The sequence below is a fragment of the Pagrus major genome, chromosome 24 (assembly GCF_040436345.1).
Source record: "Pagrus major chromosome 24, Pma_NU_1.0".
NCBI classification, from domain to species: domain Eukaryota; kingdom Metazoa; phylum Chordata; class Actinopteri; order Spariformes; family Sparidae; genus Pagrus; species Pagrus major.
In genome coordinates this window covers 22,724,869-22,744,713 of record NC_133238.1, presented here as the reverse complement: position 1 = coordinate 22,744,713, position 19,845 = coordinate 22,724,869, and positions in this window count along the sequence as shown.

Genomic DNA, 19,845 nt, shown 5'->3' with positions numbered 1-19,845 from the left:
AAAGGTTTTTCGAGTAAGTTTTCTAGCTTGAACTGGTTGAATTTGGATCTTCTTGATGGCAAACAAGGTTTTTCCCTTGCTTTCATTCATTAAGGGTGAAAAGTGGCTTATGTCAATTTTGAGCGTTTCAGAGCGAGAGAAGCGTCTTTTTGCATTGTACAATAGCATAAGCTGTATTTGTCTGAAAAAAGGTTTTTCACTGAGGTTTCCTAGCCTGAACAGGTTGAATTTGGGTTTTCTTGAAGGCAAATAAGGTTTTTCCTGCACTTTCATTCATTAAAGGTGCAAACTGGCTTATGTCAATTTTGAGCGTTTCAGAGCGAGAGAAGCGTCTTTTTGCATTGTGTAATAGCATAAGCTGTATTGGACTGAAAAAAGGTTTTTCACTGAGGTTTCCTAGCCTGAACTGGTTGAATTTGGGTCTTCTTGATGGCAAACAAGCTTTTTCCTGCACTTTCATTCATTAAGGGTGAAAAGTGGCTTATGTCAATTTTGAGCGTTTCAGAGCGAGACAAGCGTCTTTTTGCATTGTACAATAGCATAAGCTGTATTGGACTGAAAAAAGGTTTTTCACTGAGGTTTCCTAGCCTGAACTGGTTGAATTTGGGTCTTCTTGATGGCAAACAAGCTTTTTCCTGCACTTTCATTCATTAAAGGTGCAAACTGGCTTATGTCAATTTTGAGCGTTTCAGAGCGAGACAAGCGTCTTTTTGCATTGTGTAATAGCATAAGCTGAATTGGACTGAAAAAAGGTTTTTCACTGAGGTTTCTTAGCCTGAACAGGTTGAATTTGGATCTTCTTGATGGCAAACAAGGTTTTTCCTGCACTTTCATTCATTAAAGGTGCAAACTGGCTTATGTCAATTTTGAGCGTTTCAGAGCGAGAGAAGCGTCTTTTTGCATTGTAAAATAACATAAGCTGTATTTGTCAGAAAAAAGGTTTTTCACTGAGGTTTCCTAGCCTGAACAGGTTGAATTTGGGTCTTCTTGAAGGCAAATAAGATTTTTCCTGCACTTTCATTCATTAAAGGTGCAAACTGGCTTATGTCAATTTTGAGCGTTTCAGAGCGAGACAAGCGTCTTTTTGCATTGTACAATAGCATAAGCTGTATTTGTCTGAAAAAAGGTTTTTCGAGTAAGTTTTCTAGCTTGAACTGGTTGAATTTGGATCTTCTTGATGGCAAACAAGGTTTTTCCTGCACTTTCATTCATTAAAGGTGAAAAGTGGCTTATGTCAATTTTGAGCGTTTCAGAGCGAGACAAGCGTCTTTTTGCATTGTAAAATAGCATAAGCTGTATTTGTCAGAAAAAAGGTTTTTCACTGAGGTTTCCTAGCCTGAACAGGTTGAATTTGGGTCTTCTTGAAGGCAAATAAGGTTTTTCCTGCACTTTCATTCATTAAAGGTGCAAACTGGCTTATGTCAATTTTGAGCGTTTCAGAGCGAGACAAGCGTCTTTTTGCATTGTGTAATAGCATAAGCTGTATTGGACTGAAAAAAGGTTTTTCTCTGAGGTTTCTTAGCCTGAACTGGTTGAATTTGGGTGTTCTTGAAGGCAAATAAGGTTTTTCCTGCACTTTCATTCATTAAGGGTGAAAAGTGGCTTATGTCAATTTTGAGCGTTTCAGAGAGAGACAAGCGTCTTTTTGCATTGTACAATAGCATAAGCTGTATTTGTCTGAAAAAAGGTTTTTCGAGTAAGTTTTCTAGCTTGAACTGGTTGAATTTGGATCTTCTTGATGGCAAACAAGGTTTTTCCCTTGCTTTCATTCATTAAGGGTGAAAAGTGGCTTATGTCAATTTTGAGCGTTTCAGAGCGAGAGAAGCGTCTTTTTGCATTGTACAATAGCATAAGCTGTATTTGTCTGAAAAAAGGTTTTTCACTGAGGTTTCTTAGCCTGATGAGGTTGAATTTGGGTCTTCTTGAAGGCAAATAAGGTTTTTCCTGCACTTTCATTCATTAAAGGTGCAAACTGGCTTATGTCAATTTTGAGCGTTTCAGAGCGAGAGAAGCGTCTTTTTGCATTGTACAATAGCATAAGCTGTATTTGTCTGAAAAAAGGTTTTTCGAGTAAGTTTTCTAGCTTGAACTGGTTGAATTTGGATCTTCTTGATGGCAAACAAGGTTTTTCCCTTGCTTTCATTCATTAAGGGTGAAAAGTGGCTTATGTCAATTTTGAGCGTTTCAGAGCGAGAGAAGCGTCTTTTTGCATTGTACAATAGCATAAGCTGTATTTGTCTGAAAAAAGGTTTTTCACTGAGGTTTCCTAGCCTGAACAGGTTGAATTTGGGTTTTCTTGAAGGCAAATAAGGTTTTTCCTGCACTTTCATTCATTAAAGGTGCAAACTGGCTTATGTCAATTTTGAGCGTTTCAGAGCGAGAGAAGCGTCTTTTTGCATTGTGTAATAGCATAAGCTGTATTGGACTGAAAAAAGGTTTTTCACTGAGGTTTCCTAGCCTGAACTGGTTGAATTTGGGTCTTCTTGATGGCAAACAAGCTTTTTCCTGCACTTTCATTCATTAAGGGTGAAAAGTGGCTTATGTCAATTTTGAGCGTTTCAGAGCGAGACAAGCGTCTTTTTGCATTGTACAATAGCATAAGCTGTATTGGACTGAAAAAAGGTTTTTCACTGAGGTTTCCTAGCCTGAACTGGTTGAATTTGGGTCTTCTTGATGGCAAACAAGCTTTTTCCTGCACTTTCATTCATTAAAGGTGCAAACTGGCTTATGTCAATTTTGAGCGTTTCAGAGCGAGACAAGCGTCTTTTTGCATTGTGTAATAGCATAAGCTGTATTGGACTGAAAAAAGGTTTTTCACTGAGGTTTCTTAGCCTGAACAGGTTGAATTTGGATCTTCTTGATGGCAAACAAGGTTTTTCCTGCACTTTCATTCATTAAAGGTGCAAACTGGCTTATGTCAATTTTGAGCGTTTCAGAGCGAGAGAAGCGTCTTTTTGCATTGTAAAATAACATAAGCTGTATTTGTCAGAAAAAAGGTTTTTCACTGAGGTTTCCTAGCCTGAACAGGTTGAATTTGGGTCTTCTTGAAGGCAAATAAGATTTTTCCTGCACTTTCATTCATTAAAGGTGCAAACTGGCTTATGTCAATTTTGAGCGTTTCAGAGCGAGACAAGCGTCTTTTTGCATTGTACAATAGCATAAGCTGTATTTGTCTGAAAAAAGGTTTTTCGAGTAAGTTTTCTAGCTTGAACTGGTTGAATTTGGATCTTCTTGATGGCAAACAAGGTTTTTCCTGCACTTTCATTCATTAAAGGTGAAAAGTGGCTTATGTCAATTTTGAGCGTTTCAGAGCGAGACAAGCGTCTTTTTGCATTGTAAAATAGCATAAGCTGTATTTGTCAGAAAAAAGGTTTTTCACTGAGGTTTCCTAGCCTGAACAGGTTGAATTTGGGTCTTCTTGAAGGCAAATAAGGTTTTTCCTGCACTTTCATTCATTAAAGGTGCAAACTGGCTTATGTCAATTTTGAGCGTTTCAGAGCGAGACAAGCGTCTTTTTGCATTGTGTAATAGCATAAGCTGTATTGGACTGAAAAAAGGTTTTTCTCTGAGGTTTCTTAGCCTGAACTGGTTGAATTTGGGTGTTCTTGAAGGCAAATAAGGTTTTTCCTGCACTTTCATTCATTAAGGGTGAAAAGTGGCTTATGTCAATTTTGAGCGTTTCAGAGCGAGACAAGCGTCTTTTTGCATTGTACAATAGCATAAGCTGTATTTGTCTGAAAAAAGGTTTTTCGAGTAAGTTTTCTAGCTTGAACTGGTTGAATTTGGATCTTCTTGATGGCAAACAAGGTTTTTCCCTTGCTTTCATTCATTAAGGGTGAAAAGTGGCTTATGTCAATTTTGAGCGTTTCAGAGCGAGAGAAGCGTCTTTTTGCATTGTACAATAGCATAAGCTGTATTTGTCTGAAAAAAGGTTTTTCACTGAGGTTTCTTAGCCTGATGAGGTTGAATTTGGGTCTTCTTGAAGGCAAATAAGGTTTTTCCTGCACTTTCATTCATTAAAGGTGCAAACTGGCTTATGTCAATTTTGAGCGTTTCAGAGCGAGACAAGCGTCTTTTTGCATTGTGTAATAGCATAAGCTGTATTGGACTGAAAAAAGGTTTTTCGAGTAAGTTTTCTAGCTTGAACTGGTTGAATTTGGATCTTCTTGATGGCAAACAAGGTTTTTCCTGCACTTTCATTCATTAAAGGTGCAAACTGGCTTATGTCAATTTTGAGCGTTTCAGAGCGAGAGAAGCGTCTTTTTGCATTGTAAAATAGCATAAGCTGTATTTGTCAGAATAAAGGTTTTTCACTGAGGTTTCCTAGCCTGAACTGGTTGAATTTGGGTCTTCTTGATGGCAAACAAGGTTTTTCCTGCACTTTCATTCATTAAGGGTGAAAAGTGGCTTATGTCAATTTTGAGCGTTTCAGAGCGAGACAAGCGTCTTTTTGCATTGTACAATAGCATAAGCTGTATTTGTCTGAAAAAAGGTTTTTCGAGTAAGTTTTCTAGCTTGAACTGGTTGAATTTGGATCTTCTTGATGGCAAACAAGGTTTTTCCTGCACTTTCATTCATTAAAGGTGCAAACTGGCTTATGTCAATTTTGAGCGTTTCAGAGCGAGACAAGCGTCTTTTTGCATTGTGTAATAGCATAAGCTGTATTGGACTGAAAAAAGGTTTTTCTCTGAGGTTTCTTAGCCTGAACTGGTTGAATTTGGGTCTTCTTGATGGCAAACAAGGTTTTTCCTGCACTTTCATTCATTAAAGGTGCAAACTGGCTTATGTCAATTTTGAGCGTTTCAGAGCGAGAGAAGCGTCTTTTTGCATTGTAAAATAGCATAAGCTGTATTTGTCAGAATAAAGGTTTTTCACTGAGGTTTCCTAGCCTGAACTGGTTGAATTTGGGTCTTCTTGATGGCAAACAAGGTTTTTCCTGCACTTTCATTCATTAAGAGTGAAAAGTGGCTTATGTCAATTTTGAGCGTTTCAGAGCGAGAGAAGCGTCTTTTTGCATTGTACAATAGCATAAGCTGTATTGGACTGAAAAAAGGTTTTTCGAGTAAGTTTTCTAGCCTGAACTGGTTGAATTTGGGTCTTCTTGATGCCAAACAAGGTTTTTCCTGCACTGCAAACTGGCTTATGTCAATTTTGAGCGTTTCAGAGCGAGACAAGCGTCTTTTTGCATTGTGTAATAGCATAAGCTGTATTGGACTGAAAAAAGGTTTTTCACTGAGGTTTCCTAGCCTGAACTGGTTGAATTTGGGTCTTCTTGATGGCAAACAAGGTTTTTCCTGCACTTTCATTCATTAAGGGTGAAAAGTGGCTTATGTCAATTTTGAGCGTTTCAGAGCGAGAGAAGCGTCTTTTTGCATTGTACAATAGCATAAGCTGTATTTGTCTGAAAAAAGGTTTTTCACTGAGGTTTCCTAGCCTGAACTGGTTGAATTTGGGTCTTCTTGATGGCAAACAAGCTTTTTCCTGCACTTTCATTCATTAAAGGTGCAAACTGGCTTATGTCAATTTTGAGCGTTTCAGAGCGAGACAAGCGTCTTTTTGCATTGTGTAATAGCATAAGCTGTATTGGACTGAAAAAAGGTTTTTCGAGTACGTTTTCTAGCCTGAAATGGTTGAATTTGGATCTTCTTGATGGCAAACAAGCTTTTTCCTGCACTTTCATTCATTAAGGGTGAAAAGTGGCTTATGTCAATTTTGAGCGTTTCAGAGCCAGACAAGCGTCTTTTTGCATTGTGTAATAGCATAAGCTGTATTGGACTGAAAAAAGGTTTTTCACTGAGGTTTCCTAGCCTGAACTGGTTGAATTTGGGTCTTCTTGATGGCAAACAAGGTTGTTCCTGCACTTTCATTCATTAAAGGTGCAAACTGGCTTATGTCAATTTTGAGCGTTTCAGAGCGAGACAAGCGTCTTTTTGCATTGTACAATAGCATAAGCTGTATTGGACTGAAAAAAGGTTTTTCGAGTAAGTTTTCTAGCCTGAAATGGTTGAATTTGGATCTTCTTGATGGCAAACAAGGTTTTTCCTGTGCTTTCATTCATTAAGGGTGAAAAGTGGCTTATGTCAATTTTGAGCGTTTCAGAGCGAGAGAAGCGTCTTTTTGCATTGTACAATAGAATAAGCTGTATTTGTCAGAAAAAAGGTTTTTCACTGAGGTTTCCTAGCCTGAACAGGTTGAATTTGGGTCTTCTTGAAGGCAAATAAGGTTTTTCCTGCACTTTCATTCATTAAAGGTGCAAACTGGCTTATGTCAATTTTGAGCGTTTCAGAGCGAGAGAAGCGTCTTTTTGCATTGTACAATAGCATAAGCTGTATTTGTCTGAAAAAAGGTTTTTCACTGAGGTTTCCTAGCCTGAACTGGTTGAATTTGGGTCTTCTTGATGGCAAACAAGGTTTTTCGTGCACTTTCATTCATTAAATGTGCAAACTGGCTTATGTCAATTTTGAGCGTTTCAGAGCGAGACAAGCGTCTTTTTGCATTGTGTAATAGCATAAGCTGTATTGGACTGAAAAAAGGTTTTTCTCTGAGGTTTCTTAGCCTGAACTGGTTAAATTTGGGTCTTCTTGATGGCAAACAAGGTTTTTCCTGCACTTTCATTCATTAAAGGTGCAAACTGGCTTATGTCAATTTTGAGCGTTTCAGAGCGAGAGAAGCGTCTTTTTGCATTGTAAAATAGCATAAGCTGTATTTGTCAGAATAAAGGTTTTTCACTGAGGTTTCCTAGCCTGAACTGGTTGAATTTGGGTCTTCTTGATGGCAAACAAGGTTTTTCCTGCACTTTCATTCATTAAGAGTGAAAAGTGGCTTATGTCAATTTTGAGCGTTTCAGAGCGAGAGAAGCGTCTTTTTGCATTGTACAATAGCATAAGCTGTATTGGACTGAAAAAAGGTTTTTCGAGTAAGTTTTCTAGCCTGAACTGGTTGAATTTGGGTCTTCTTGATGCCAAACAAGGTTTTTCCTGCACTGCAAACTGGCTTATGTCAATTTTGAGCGTTTCAGAGCGAGACAAGCGTCTTTTTGCATTGTGTAATAGCATAAGCTGTATTGGACTGAAAAAAGGTTTTTCACTGAGGTTTCCTAGCCTGAACTGGTTGAATTTGGGTCTTCTTGATGGCAAACAAGGTTTTTCCTGCACTTTCATTCATTAAGAGTGAAAAGTGGCTTATGTCAATTTTGAGCGTTTCAGAGCGAGAGAAGCGTCTTTTTGCATTGTACAATAGCATAAGCTGTATTGGACTGAAAAAAGGTTTTTCGAGTAAGTTTTCTAGCCTGAACTGGTTGAATTTGGGTCTTCTTGATGCCAAACAAGGTTTTTCCTGCACTGCAAACTGGCTTATGTCAATTTTGAGCGTTTCAGAGCGAGACAAGCGTCTTTTTGCATTGTGTAATAGCATAAGCTGTATTGGACTGAAAAAAGGTTTTTCACTGAGGTTTCCTAGCCTGAACTGGTTGAATTTGGGTCTTCTTGATGGCAAACAAGCTTTTTCCTGCACTTTCATTCATTAAGGGTGAAAAGTGGCTTATGTCAATTTTGAGCGTTTCAGAGCGAGAGAAGCGTCTTTTTGCATTGTACAATAGCATAAGCTGTATTTGTCTGAAAAAAGGTTTTTCACTGAGGTTTCCTAGCCTGAACTGGTTGAATTTGGGTCTTCTTGATGGCAAACAAGCTTTTTCCTGCACTTTCATTCATTAAGGGTGAAAAGTGGCTTATGTCAATTTTGAGCGTTTCAGAGCGAGAGAAGCGTCTTTTTGCATTGTACAATAGCATAAGCTGTATTTGTCTGAAAAAAGGTTTTTCACTGAGGTTTCCTAGCCTGAACTGGTTGAATTTGGGTCTTCTTGATGGCAAACAAGGTTTTTCCTGCACTTTCATTCATTAAAGGTGCAAACTGGCTTATGTCAATTTTGAGCGTTTCAGAGCGAGACAAGCGTCTTTTTGCATTGTGTAATAGCATAAGCTGTATTGGACTGAAAAAAGGTTTTTCTCTGAGGTTTCTTAGCCTGAACTGGTTGAATTTGGGTCTTCTTGATGGCAAACAAGGTTTTTCCTGTGCTTTCATTCATTAAGGGTGAAAAGTGCCTTATGTCAATTTTGAGCGTTTCAGAGCGAGAGAAGCGTCTTTTTGCATTGTACAATAGCATAAGCTGTATTTGTCAGAAAAAAGGTTTTTCACTGAGGTTTCCTAGCCTGAACAGGTTGAATTTGGGTCTTCTTGAAGGCAAATAAGGTTTTGACTGCACTTTCATTCATTAAGGGTGAAAAGTGGCTTATGTCAATTTTGAGCGTTTCAGAGCGAGAGAAGCGTCTTTTTGCATTGTACAATAGCATAAGCTGTATTTGTCTGAAAAAAGGTTTTTCACTGAGGTTTCCTAGCCTGAACTGGTTGAATTTGGGTCTTCTTGATGGCAAACAAGCTTTTTCCTGCACTTTCATTCATTAAGGGTGAAAAGTGGCTTATGTCAATTTTGAGCGTTTCAGAGCGAGAGAAGCGTCTTTTTGCATTGTACAATAGCATAAGCTGTATTTGTCTGAAAAAAGGTTTTTCGAGTAAGTATTCTAGCTTGAACTGGTTGAATTTGGATTTTCTTGATGGCAAACAAGGTTTTTCCTGCACTTTCATTCATTAAAGGTGCAAACTGGCTTATGTCAATTTTGAGCGTTTCAGAGCGAGACAAGCGTCTTTTTGCATTGTGTAATAGCATAAGCTGTATTGGACTGAAAAAAGGTTTTTCACTGAGGTTTCCTAGCCTGAACTGGTTGAATTTGGGTCTTCTTGATGGCAAACAAGGTTTTTCTTGCACTTTCATTCATTAAAGGTGCAAACTGGCTTATGTCAATTTTGAGCGTATCAGAGCGAGACAAGCGTCTTTTTGCATTGTGTAATAGCATAAGCTGTATTGGACTGAAAAAAGGTTTTTCGAGTAAGTTTTCTAGCCTGAACTGGTTGAATTTGGGTCTTCTTGATGGCAAACAAGCTTTTTCCTGCACTTTCATTCATTAAAGGTGCAAACTGGCTTATGTCAATTTTGAGCGTTTCAGAGCGAGACAAGCGTCTTTTTGCATTGTGTAATAGCATAAGCTGTATTGGACTGAAAAAAGGTTTTTCACTGAGGTTTCCTAGCCTGAACTGGTTGAATTTGGGTCTTCTTGATGGCAAACAAGCTTTTTCCTGCACTTTCATTCATTAAAGGTGCAAACTGGCTTATGTCAATTTTGAGCGTTTCAGAGCGAGACAAGCGTCTTTTTGCATTGTGTAATAGCATAAGCTGTATTGGACTGAAAAAAGGTTTTTCGAGTAAGTTTTCTAGCCTGAAATGGTTGAATTTGGATCTTCTTGATGGCAAACAAGCTTTTTCCTGCACTTTCATTCATTAAGGGTGAAAAGTGGCTTATGTCAATTTTGAGCGTTTCAGAGCCAGACAAGCGTCTTTTTGCATTGTGTAATAGCATAAGCTGTATTGGACTGAAAAAAGGTTTTTCACTGAGGTTTCCTAGCCTGAACTGGTTGAATTTGGGTCTTCTTGATGGCAAACAAGGTTTTTCCTGCACTTTCATTCATTAAAGGTGCAAACTGGATTATGTCAATTTTGAGCGTTTCAGAGCGAGACAAGCGTCTTTTTGCATTGTACAATAGCATAAGCTGTATTGGACTGAAAAAAGGTTTTTCGAGTAAGTTTTCTAGGTTGAACTGGTTGAATTTGGGTCTTCTTGATGGCAAACAAGGTTTTTCCTGCACTTTCATTCATCAAAGGTGCAAACTGGCTTATGTCAATTTTGAGCGTTTCAGAGCGAGACAAGCGTCTTTTTGCATTGTGTAATAGCATAAGCTGTATTGGACTGAAAAAAGGTTTTTCGGTTAAGTTTTCTAGCCTGAAATGGTTGAATTTGGATCTTCTTGATGGCAAACAAGGTTTTTCCTGCACTTTCATTCATTAAGGGTGAAAAGTGGCTTATGTCAATTTTGAGCGTTTCAGAGCGAGACAAGCGTCTTTTTGCATTGTGTAATAGCATAAGCTGTATTGGACTGAAAAAAGGTTTTTCGCTGAGGTTTCCTAGCCTGAACTGGTTGAATTTGGGTCTTCTTGATGGCAAACAAGGTTTTTCCTGCACTTTCATTCATTAAGGGTGAAAAGTGGCTTATGTCAATTTTGAGCGTTTCAGAGCGAGACAAGCGTCTTTTTGCATTGTGTAATAGCATAAGCTGTATTGGACTGAAAAAAGGTTTTTCACTGAGGTTTCCTAGCCTGAACTGGTTGAATTTGGGTCTTCTTGATGGCAAACAAGGTTTTTCCTGCACTTTCATTCATTAAGGGTGAAAAGTGGCTTATGTCAATTTTGAGCGTTTCAGAGCGAGACAAGCGTCTTTTTGCATTGTGTAATAGCATAAGCTGTATTGGACTGAAAAAAGGTTTTTCACTGAGGTTTCCTAGCCTGAACTGGTTGAATTTGGGTCTTCTTGATGGCAAACAAGGTTTTTCCTGCACTTTCATTCATTAAGGGTGAAAAGTGGCTTATGTCAATTTTGAGCGTTTCAGAGCGAGACAAGCGTCTTTTTGCATTGTGTAATAGCATAAGCTGTATTGGACTGAAAAAAGGTTTTTCGAGTAAGTTTTCTAGCCTGAAATGGTTGAATTTGGATCTTCTTGATGGCAAACAAGCTTTTTCCTGCACTTTCATTCATTAAGGGTGAAAAGTGGCTTATGTCAATTTTGAGCGTTTCAGAGCGAGACAAGCGTCTTTTTGCATTGTGTAATAGCATAAGCTGTATTGGACTGAAAAAAGGTTTTTCGCTGAGGTTTCCTAGCCTGAACTGGTTGAATTTGGGTCTTCTTGATGGCAAACAAGGTTTTTCCTGCACTTTCATTCATTAAAGGTGCAAAGTGGCTTATGTCAATTTTGAGCGTTTCAGAGCGAGACAAGCGTCTTTTTGCATTGTGTAATAGCATAAGCTGTATTGGACTGAAAAAAGGTTTTTCACTGAGGTTTCCTAGCCTGAACTGGTTGAATTTGGGTCTTCTTGATGGCAAACAAGCTTTTTCCTGCACTTTCATTCATTAAGGGTGAAAAGTGGCTTATGTCAATTTTGAGCGTTTCAGAGCGAGACAAGCGTCTTTTTGCATTGTGTAATAGCATAAGCTGTATTGGACTGAAAAAAGGTTTTTCGAGTAAGTTTTCTAGCTTGAACTGGTTGAATTTGGATCTTCTTGATGGCAAACAAGGTTTTTCCTGCACTTTCATTCATTAAAGGTGCAAAGTGGCTTATGTCAATTTTGAGCGTTTCAGAGCGAGACAAGCGTCTTTTTGCATTGTGTAATAGCATAAGCTGTATTGGACTGAAAAAAGGTTTTTCGAGTAAGTTTTCTAGCCTGAACTGGTTGAATTTGGATCTTCTTGATGGCAAACAAGCTTTTTCCTGCACTTTCATTCATTAAGGGTGAAAAGTGGCTTATGTCAATTTTGAGCGTTTCAGAGCGAGAGAAGCGTCTTTTTGCATTGTACAATAGCATAAGCTGTATTGGACTGAAAAAAGGTTTTTCGAGTAAGTTTTCTAGCCTGAACTGGTTGAATTTGGGTCTTCTTGAATTTGGGTCTTCTTGATGGCAAACAAGGTTTTTCCTGCACTTTCATTCATTAAAGGTGCAAACTGGCTTATGTCAATTTTGAGCCTTTCAGAGCGAGAGAAGCGTCTTTTTGCATTGTACAATAGCATAAGCTGTATTTGTCTGAAAAAAGGTTTTTCACTGAGGTTTCCTAGCCTGAACTGGTTGAATTTGGGTCTTCTTGATGGCAAACAAGGTTTTTCCTGCACTTTCATTCATTAAAGGTGCAAAGTGGCTTATGTCAATTTTGAGCGTTTCAGAGCGAGAGAAGCGTCTTTTTGCATTGTACAATAGCATAAGCTGTATTGGACTGAAAAAAGGTTTTTCGAGTAAGTTTTCTAGCTTGAACTGGTTGAATTTGGATCTTCTTGATGGCAAACAAGGTTTTTCCTGCACTTTCATTCATTAAAGGTGCAAAGTGGCTTATGTCAATTTTGAGCGTTTCAGAGCGAGACAAGCGTCTTTTTGCATTGTGTAATAGCATAAGCTGTATTGGACTGAAAAAAGGTTTTTCGAGTAAGTTTTCTAGCTTGAACTGGTTGAATTTGGGTCTTCTTGATGGCAAACAAGGTTTTTCCTGCACTTTCATTCATTAAAGGTGCAAACTGGCTTATGTCAATTTTGAGCGTTTCAGAGCGAGACAAGCGTCTTTTTGCATTGTGTAATAGCATAAGCTGTATTGGACTGAAAAAAGGTTTTTCGGTTAAGTTTTCTAGCCTGAAATGGTTGAATTTGGATCTTCTTGATGGCAAACAAGGTTTTTCCTGCACTTTCATTCATTAAGGGTGAAAAGTGGCTTATGTCAATTTTGAGCGTTTCAGAGCGAGACAAGCGTCTTTTTGCATTGTGTAATAGCATAAGCTGTATTGGACTGAAAAAAGGTTTTTCACTGAGGTTTCCTAGCCTGAACTGGTTGAATTTGGGTCTTCTTGATGGCAAACAAGCTTTTTCCTGCACTTTCATTCATTAAAGGTGCAAACTGGCTTATGTCAATTTTGAGCGTTTTATAGCGAGAGAAGCGTCTTTTTGCATTGTACAATAGCATAAGCTGTATTTGTCTGAAAAAAGGTTTTTCACTGAGGTTTCCTAGCCTGAACTGGTTGAATTTGGGTCTTCTTGATGGCAAACAAGGTTTTTCCTGCACTTTCATTCATTAAGAGTGAAAAGTGGCTTATGTCAATTTTGAGCGTTTCAGAGCGAGAGAAGCGTCTTTTTGCATTGTACAATAGCATAAGCTGTATTGGACTGAAAAAAGGTTTTTCGAGTAAGTTTTCTAGCCTGAACTGGTTGAATTTGGGTCTTCTTGATGCCAAACAAGGTTTTTCCTGCACTGCAAACTGGCTTATGTCAATTTTGAGCGTTTCAGAGCGAGACAAGCGTCTTTTTGCATTGTGTAATAGCATAAGCTGTATTGGACTGAAAAAAGGTTTTTCACTGAGGTTTCCTAGCCTGAACTGGTTGAATTTGGGTCTTCTTGATGGCAAACAAGCTTTTTCCTGCACTTTCATTCATTAAGGGTGAAAAGTGGCTTATGTCAATTTTGAGCGTTTCAGAGCGAGAGAAGCGTCTTTTTGCATTGTACAATAGCATAAGCTGTATTTGTCTGAAAAAAGGTTTTTCACTGAGGTTTCCTAGCCTGAACTGGTTGAATTTGGGTCTTCTTGATGGCAAACAAGCTTTTTCCTGCACTTTCATTCATTAAGGGTGAAAAGTGGCTTATGTCAATTTTGAGCGTTTCAGAGCGAGAGAAGCGTCTTTTTGCATTGTACAATAGCATAAGCTGTATTTGTCTGAAAAAAGGTTTTTCACTGAGGTTTCCTAGCCTGAACTGGTTGAATTTGGGTCTTCTTGATGGCAAACAAGGTTTTTCCTGCACTTTCATTCATTAAAGGTGCAAACTGGCTTATGTCAATTTTGAGCGTTTCAGAGCGAGACAAGCGTCTTTTTGCATTGTGTAATAGCATAAGCTGTATTGGACTGAAAAAAGGTTTTTCTCTGAGGTTTCTTAGCCTGAACTGGTTGAATTTGGGTCTTCTTGATGGCAAACAAGGTTTTTCCTGTGCTTTCATTCATTAAGGGTGAAAAGTGCCTTATGTCAATTTTGAGCGTTTCAGAGCGAGAGAAGCGTCTTTTTGCATTGTACAATAGCATAAGCTGTATTTGTCAGAAAAAAGGTTTTTCACTGAGGTTTCCTAGCCTGAACAGGTTGAATTTGGGTCTTCTTGAAGGCAAATAAGGTTTTGACTGCACTTTCATTCATTAAGGGTGAAAAGTGGCTTATGTCAATTTTGAGCGTTTCAGAGCGAGAGAAGCGTCTTTTTGCATTGTACAATAGCATAAGCTGTATTTGTCTGAAAAAAGGTTTTTCACTGAGGTTTCCTAGCCTGAACTGGTTGAATTTGGGTATTCTTGATGGCAAACAAGCTTTTTCCTGCACTTTCATTCATTAAGGGTGAAAAGTGGCTTATGTCAATTTTGAGCGTTTCAGAGCGAGAGAAGCGTCTTTTTGCATTGTACAATAGCATAAGCTGTATTTGTCTGAAAAAAGGTTTTTCGAGTAAGTATTCTAGCTTGAACTGGTTGAATTTGGATTTTCTTGATGGCAAACAAGGTTTTTCCTGCACTTTCATTCATTAAAGGTGCAAACTGGCTTATGTCAATTTTGAGCGTTTCAGAGCGAGACAAGCGTCTTTTTGCATTGTGTAATAGCATAAGCTGTATTGGACTGAAAAAAGGTTTTTCACTGAGGTTTCCTAGCCTGAACTGGTTGAATTTGGGTCTTCTTGATGGCAAACAAGGTTTTTCTTGCACTTTCATTCATTAAAGGTGCAAACTGGCTTATGTCAATTTTGAGCGTTTCAGAGCGAGAGAAGCGTCTTTTTGCATTGTACAATAGCATAAGCTGTATTTGTCAGAAAAAAGGTTTTTCACTGAGGTTTCCTAGCCTGAACAGGTTGAATTTGGGTCTTCTTGAAGGCAAATAAGGTTTTTCCTGCACTTTCATTCATTAAAGGTGCAAACTGGCTTATGTCAATTTTGAGCGTTTCAGAGCGAGACAAGCGTCTTTTTGCATTGTACAATAGCATAAGCTGTATTTGTCTGAAAAAAGGTTTTTCGAGTAAGTTTTCTAGCTTGAACTGGTTGAATTTGGATCTTCTTGATGGCAAACAAGGTTTTTCCTGCACTTTCATTCATTAAAGGTGCAAACTGGCTTATGTCAATTTTGAGCGTTTCAGAGCGAGACAAGCGTCTTTTTGCATTGTGTAATAGCATAAGCTGTATTGGACTGAAAAAAGGTTTTTCACTGAGGTTTCCTAGCCTGAACAGGTTGAATTTGGGTCTTCTTGAAGGCAAATAAGGTTTTTCCTGCACTTTCATTCATTAAAGGTGCAAACTGGCTTATGTCAATTTTGAGCGTTTCAGAGCGAGACAAGCGTCTTTTTGCATTGTACAATAGCATAAGCTGTATTTGTCTGAAAAAAGGTTTTTCACTGAGGTTTCCTAGCCTGAACAGGTTGAATTTGGGTCTTCTTGAAGGCAAATAAGGTTTTTCCTGCACTTTCATTCATTAAAGGTGCAAACTGGCTTATGTCAATTTTGAGCGTTTCAGAGCGAGAGAAGCGTCTTTTTGCATTGTACAATAGCATAAGCTGTATTTGTCTGAAAAAAGGTTTTTCACTGAGGTTTCCTAGCCTGAACTGGTTGAATTTGGGTCTTCTTGATGGCAAACAAGGTTTTTCGTGCACTTTCATTCATTAAATGTGCAAACTGGCTTATGTCAATTTTGAGCGTTTCAGAGCGAGACAAGCGTCTTTTTGCATTGTGTAATAGCATAAGCTGTATTGGACTGAAAAAAGGTTTTTCTCTGAGGTTTCTTAGCCTGAACTGGTTAAATTTGGGTCTTCTTGATGGCAAACAAGGTTTTTCCTGCACTTTCATTCATTAAAGGTGCAAACTGGCTTATGTCAATTTTGAGCGTTTCAGAGCGAGAGAAGCGTCTTTTTGCATTGTAAAATAGCATAAGCTGTATTTGTCAGAATAAAGGTTTTTCACTGAGGTTTCCTAGCCTGAACTGGTTGAATTTGGGTCTTCTTGATGGCAAACAAGGTTTTTCCTGCACTTTCATTCATTAAGAGTGAAAAGTGGCTTATGTCAATTTTGAGCGTTTCAGAGCGAGAGAAGCGTCTTTTTGCATTGTACAATAGCATAAGCTGTATTGGACTGAAAAAAGGTTTTTCGAGTAAGTTTTCTAGCCTGAACTGGTTGAATTTGGGTCTTCTTGATGCCAAACAAGGTTTTTCCTGCACTGCAAACTGGCTTATGTCAATTTTGAGCGTTTCAGAGCGAGACAAGCGTCTTTTTGCATTGTGTAATAGCATAAGCTGTATTGGACTGAAAAAAGGTTTTTCACTGAGGTTTCCTAGCCTGAACTGGTTGAATTTGGGTCTTCTTGATGGCAAACAAGGTTTTTCCTGCACTTTCATTCATTAAGAGTGAAAAGTGGCTTATGTCAATTTTGAGCGTTTCAGAGCGAGAGAAGCGTCTTTTTGCATTGTACAATAGCATAAGCTGTATTGGACTGAAAAAAGGTTTTTCGAGTAAGTTTTCTAGCCTGAACTGGTTGAATTTGGGTCTTCTTGATGCCAAACAAGGTTTTTCCTGCACTGCAAACTGGCTTATGTCAATTTTGAGCGTTTCAGAGCGAGACAAGCGTCTTTTTGCATTGTGTAATAGCATAAGCTGTATTGGACTGAAAAAAGGTTTTTCACTGAGGTTTCCTAGCCTGAACTGGTTGAATTTGGGTCTTCTTGATGGCAAACAAGCTTTTTCCTGCACTTTCATTCATTAAGGGTGAAAAGTGGCTTATGTCAATTTTGAGCGTTTCAGAGCGAGAGAAGCGTCTTTTTGCATTGTACAATAGCATAAGCTGTATTTGTCTGAAAAAAGGTTTTTCACTGAGGTTTCCTAGCCTGAACTGGTTGAATTTGGGTCTTCTTGATGGCAAACAAGCTTTTTCCTGCACTTTCATTCATTAAGGGTGAAAAGTGGCTTATGTCAATTTTGAGCGTTTCAGAGCGAGAGAAGCGTCTTTTTGCATTGTACAATAGCATAAGCTGTATTTGTCTGAAAAAAGGTTTTTCACTGAGGTTTCCTAGCCTGAACTGGTTGAATTTGGGTCTTCTTGATGGCAAACAAGGTTTTTCCTGCACTTTCATTCATTAAAGGTGCAAACTGGCTTATGTCAATTTTGAGCGTTTCAGAGCGAGACAAGCGTCTTTTTGCATTGTGTAATAGCATAAGCTGTATTGGACTGAAAAAAGGTTTTTCTCTGAGGTTTCTTAGCCTGAACTGGTTGAATTTGGGTCTTCTTGATGGCAAACAAGGTTTTTCCTGTGCTTTCATTCATTAAGGGTGAAAAGTGCCTTATGTCAATTTTGAGCGTTTCAGAGCGAGAGAAGCGTCTTTTTGCATTGTACAATAGCATAAGCTGTATTTGTCAGAAAAAAGGTTTTTCACTGAGGTTTCCTAGCCTGAACAGGTTGAATTTGGGTCTTCTTGAAGGCAAATAAGGTTTTTCCTGCACTTTCATTCATTAAAGGTGCAAACTGGCTTATGTCAATTTTGAGCGTTTCAGAGCGAGACAAGCGTCTTTTTGCATTGTACAATAGCATAAGCTGTATTTGTCTGAAAAAAGGTTTTTCACTGAGGTTTCCTAGCCTGAACAGGTTGAATTTGGGTCTTCTTGAAGGCAAATAAGGTTTTTCCTGCACTTTCATTCATTAAAGGTGCAAACTGGCTTATGTCAATTTTGAGCGTTTCAGAGCGAGAGAAGCGTCTTTTTGCATTGTACAATAGCATAAGCTGTATTTGTCTGAAAAAAGGTTTTTCACTGAGGTTTCCTAGCCTGAACTGGTTGAATTTGGGTCTTCTTGATGGCAAACAAGGTTTTTCGTGCACTTTCATTCATTAAATGTGCAAACTGGCTTATGTCAATTTTGAGCGTTTCAGAGCGAGACAAGCGTCTTTTTGCATTGTGTAATAGCATAAGCTGTATTGGACTGAAAAAAGGTTTTTCTCTGAGGTTTCTTAGCCTGAACTGGTTAAATTTGGGTCTTCTTGATGGCAAACAAGGTTTTTCCTGCACTTTCATTCATTAAAGGTGCAAACTGGCTTATGTCAATTTTGAGCGTTTCAGAGCGAGAGAAGCGTCTTTTTGCATTGTAAAATAGCATAAGCTGTATTTGTCAGAATAAAGGTTTTTCACTGAGGTTTCCTAGCCTGAACTGGTTGAATTTGGGTCTTCTTGATGGCAAACAAGGTTTTTCCTGCACTTTCATTCATTAAGAGTGAAAAGTGGCTTATGTCAATTTTGAGCGTTTCAGAGCGAGAGAAGCGTCTTTTTGCATTGTACAATAGCATAAGCTGTATTGGACTGAAAAAAGGTTTTTCGAGTAAGTTTTCTAGCCTGAACTGGTTGAATTTGGGTCTTCTTGATGCCAAACAAGGTTTTTCCTGCACTGCAAACTGGCTTATGTCAATTTTGAGCGTTTCAGAGCGAGACAAGCGTCTTTTTGCATTGTGTAATAGCATAAGCTGTATTGGACTGAAAAAAGGTTTTTCACTGAGGTTTCCTAGCCTGAACTGGTTGAATTTGGGTCTTCTTGATGGCAAACAAGGTTTTTCCTGCACTTTCATTCATTAAGAGTGAAAAGTGGCTTATGTCAATTTTGAGCGTTTCAGAGCGAGAGAAGCGTCTTTTTGCATTGTACAATAGCATAAGCTGTATTGGACTGAAAAAAGGTTTTTCGAGTAAGTTTTCTAGCCTGAACTGGTTGAATTTGGGTCTTCTTGATGCCAAACAAGGTTTTTCCTGCACTGCAAACTGGCTTATGTCAATTTTGAGCGTTTCAGAGCGAGACAAGCGTCTTTTTGCATTGTGTAATAGCATAAGCTGTATTGGACTGAAAAAAGGTTTTTCACTGAGGTTTCCTAGCCTGAACTGGTTGAATTTGGGTCTTCTTGATGGCAAACAAGCTTTTTCCTGCACTTTCATTCATTAAGGGTGAAAAGTGGCTTATGTCAATTTTGAGCGTTTCAGAGCGAGAGAAGCGTCTTTTTGCATTGTACAATAGCATAAGCTGTATTTGTCTGAAAAAAGGTTTTTCACTGAGGTTTCCTAGCCTGAACTGGTTGAATTTGGGTCTTCTTGATGGCAAACAAGCTTTTTCCTGCACTTTCATTCATTAAGGGTGAAAAGTGGCTTATGTCAATTTTGAGCGTTTCAGAGCGAGAGAAGCGTCTTTTTGCATTGTACAATAGCATAAGCTGTATTTGTCTGAAAAAAGGTTTTTCACTGAGGTTTCCTAGCCTGAACTGGTTGAATTTGGGTCTTCTTGATGGCAAACAAGGTTTTTCCTGCACTTTCATTCATTAAAGGTGCAAACTGGCTTATGTCAATTTTGAGCGTTTCAGAGCGAGACAAGCGTCTTTTTGCATTGTGTAATAGCATAAGCTGTATTGGACTGAAAAAAGGTTTTTCTCTGAGGTTTCTTAGCCTGAACTGGTTGAATTTGGGTCTTCTTGATGGCAAACAAGGTTTTTCCTGTGCTTTCATTCATTAAGGGTGAAAAGTGCCTTATGTCAATTTTGAGCGTTTCAGAGCGAGAGAAGCGTCTTTTTGCATTGTACAATAGCATAAGCTGTATTTGTCAGAAAAAAGGTTTTTCACTGAGGTTTCCTAGCCTGAACAGGTTGAATTTGGGTCTTCTTGAAGGCAAATAAGGTTTTGACTGCACTTTCATTCATTAAGGGTGAAAAGTGGCTTATGTCAATTTTGAGCGTTTCAGAGCGAGAGAAGCGTCTTTTTGCATTGTACAATAGCATAAGCTGTATTTGTCTGAAAAAAGGTTTTTCACTGAGGTTTCCTAGCCTGAACTGGTTGAATTTGGGTCTTCTTGATGGCAAACAAGCTTTTTCCTGCACTTTCATTCATTAAGGGTGAAAAGTGGCTTATGTCAATTTTGAGCGTTTCAGAGCGAGAGAAGCGTCTTTTTGCATTGTACAATAGCATAAGCTGTATTTGTCTGAAAAAAGGTTTTTCGAGTAAGTATTCTAGCTTGAACTGGTTGAATTTGGATTTTCTTGATGGCAAACAAGGTTTTTCCTGCACTTTCATTCATTAAAGGTGCAAACTGGCTTATGTCAATTTTGAGCGTTTCAGAGCG